The sequence below is a fragment of the Neophocaena asiaeorientalis genome, unplaced genomic scaffold (assembly GCF_003031525.2).
Source record: "Neophocaena asiaeorientalis asiaeorientalis breed wild unplaced genomic scaffold, Neophocaena_asiaeorientalis_V1.1 scaffold429, whole genome shotgun sequence".
NCBI classification, from domain to species: Eukaryota; Metazoa; Chordata; class Mammalia; order Artiodactyla; family Phocoenidae; genus Neophocaena; species Neophocaena asiaeorientalis.
The window spans coordinates 2886066-2889167 of NW_020173550.1; positions in this window are offsets into that span (position 1 = coordinate 2886066).

Sequence of the window (3102 nt, forward strand, 5' to 3'; positions counted from 1 at the left end):
GGCCCCAAAGGAAAAGCTGGAGTAGCTGCTGGGTTATCAAACTGCCTCTCAATTTTCAGGACAGAGACCTGAGTAAGTAACAAGTGCCCCCAAGGAAGCTTTCCTTAGTACCCTAGGGTCATGCAGGAACTGGAAAATTTTCTGCTTTCCTGCTCAGATGGCCTGACCTTCCTAAGTAGTGGGGAGAAGGGAACAAGGAAGAATGGAAGAACTTTGGGCACCTGGAGGGGAAAATCCCTCAGGAGTAAAAGCGCCAGAGCTCTTGCAGCCTGTCGTTGAGAAGAAGCCAACGTTCCTGAAGGCCCAGTTCTGTTCTGGTCACTAATCTCCCTCCCTTTGGTGGAGACAGGGACCTGATGCATTCTGGGTAAGTGGTCAAGCCCTGGCATGAACCACCCCAGAGAACGCAGGGCCACAGACAAGGGTAACTTCCCCCATGGAGGGCTGGGCTGTCTCCAGCCTCAGGGGCTTTAAGACATCTCTTTTCCTCCAGGGAGCTGAGAGATGGAAGCATTCCTGAGCCTCTCACTGGGAACTCAGTGGGTGACCCCAAAGGGGACTCAAGTCTGCTGTTGGCTGGATTAGAAAAGAGCTTCTGTTTTTGGTCGGGTCATGATGCTACTGTGAAAGGTCCAAGGTAGAGACGGCTGCAGGCCCTGGGCAGGCCTCATGGGGAGAGCCACCTGAAGGTCTAGCGATCACGCTCCATGCGAACGAGAGAACATCACTGGAGTGATGATGGAAATGGAGGCTTGCAGAGTCCTGGAGGCCCCCAGGAATGGGTAAAGGAGGAGACTGTAGGAGCAGAGTGGGGTGCCTGAGGTCCAGGAAAGGCATTCCAAGGCCCAGAGATTGCCTTGTTCGTCCTTCATCCAGAGACCTTGAGAGCAGAGCAGGATCTCAGTAAACCAGCCCCATGTCCTTTTAAGTAGCCAGCACCGTCTAGAACCTTGTATTCTCTCATTCTTGTTTGCGGCTTTGCGTCCATGATCTGTTTGTATTACCTCCTTAGTAAGATTGCTCGGAAACCTTTCTTCTAGCCATCTGTGTGTTTGCCAGAAAGGAAGACATAGGTTTTTCATGCCCAGGTCAGTGGGCAGAGGAGCGCTGTGCCCCTGGTAACCAGCAGGGGCAGCGGCAGGGACGGCCCCAATTCCAGAGCCCAGATGAAGCAGTCGTGATGAAGATGGGGAATGAGGATCCCAGGCAGGAGAGTCGGGGCCTGGTCCCTTCCTGCTTGGGCATGGACACGTCAGAGACTTTAGCACCAGTTGGGGAAAGCCCCGTGACACTGCCCCCAACCCCGGCCCACCTCTGTTCTTGTAGAGGGTTGCGAAAATGATCATCGTGGAAAATATTAGAGGTGGCATGGATGGTAAACTTCAACCAAAAGGAGTGGTGAAATTTCAAGACCTGGGATGCTGGGAGAAGCTGATGAGGCCAGACATGTTCCAGGCCTTCTTAGATGACTGATGGGGGAGTGATCATGTCCTCAGGGCTGTCCCAGGGACTGCTGTGACCAAGGGGTTCCAAGCATCACTCAGATCTTCCCCCTTCTTCTGGAGACCTCATTCCTCTCCACACAAAGAGTGGGTTTTCTAAAAAGAACCACTTGAGATAGATTTAGGATTCTGACCTATTTTTAAAACCCCATGGCACCTTTTAGAAAGTCATTTTCCCCTAGTCGTTAAGGTTTCTGCCAGTATGATTTCTAGTCTTTGGGACACACAGAGGTCTCCTACTTTCCCTGGGTTTATTATTCCAGGACACAAGGGGAGCTGATCAAGGCTGGGAAAAGGCAGCTCACAGCCCCCTCATCTATGGCAAGCAAATTCTGGACTAGCAAAAGGGGATCAGTAACGATTGGCCATAGCTACTGCCTACATTCACCGGAATCCATCTTCCTATTCCTTTTAATATACTTGTGAATAATACATACACACACACATACACACACACACACACACACACATACACACTCACTCACCACCTCACCACCACCACCACAACCACCACCATATAAAAATATAAGTAAGCTACTCCTTGCCCCCAGTTCTCACAAAGTATCTTCTCATTTGTACCCAATTCCATTTAACTGAGTACAATTTTGCAAAGAGTCATCACCTTCCGTAGGCCACTCTGGAGGGGTATGTGCATGGGGGGAGGGCATCCTTTCATTCATCCCCAAACAACTTAGGGTTTCCACACTTTTATGCCTGATTTTGTTCCTAGGCCTCTTCTTTGCAAAGCCTCCCTTGATTCCTTCTCATGATAGCCCCATCCAGGCCTTTCCTCTACCATACCCCCACTTCACCCCTAAGTTTCAGGGTTGAATCTCCTCTCCCCATATTTACAAAACCCAGGCAGGTTGGGTTGCTGGTGTGATGCTATCTGGGGCAGCCTTATCTAGCTACAAGGTGTGAATCAGAGATTACACCACACAGGGCTGGTGCCAGCCAGGCAGGCTGCCATATTGCCAAGTAACCCAGTGGTTGAACAAGGATGGGTTGAGCAATATGCACCAATGGGAAGTGAGTTTATTAATCATGCCGTATAGTACACTGTTGACGAAAGTATCGCTCTGAAGGCCTGGCTTGATCGGAGAAGGTGCGGGTGGGGCTGAATGCTAACCGTGACGACACCCAGTAAGCTCTCTTCCTCTGACGACGTTCACTTGAAAAACACATAGAAATCTGGAAAGATTCATCCAGTTTAGCAAAGAGATGGATTATATGCTCCATCATTAGGACTTTTCGGCCATCTTGGATTCCCTCTGTTAAAAAAGAAGGATACCTCTTTGTGGCTGTACACAAAGTTGCAGCTTGGAAGTTTCGAAGTTTCATGAGGTGAGAGAAGGGAATTCAAGATGGCAGCCAGTGACCTAGAACTGTGTGGGTGAGAAAATTTAAGACTGCATATTGCGTTCTTGTTATTGATCTCTTACTTCAAAAACATTCTTTTCTAAAAAAAAACCAAACAAACATTCTTTTCTAAGGCCAGAGCCCACCTCCTCCACCCAGGTCTGCCTTCAACGTCTTAGTAACTATAGCCAACCAGAAATACCACCCACATTTTTCACTGTGATGGGCCTACATGGAGGGC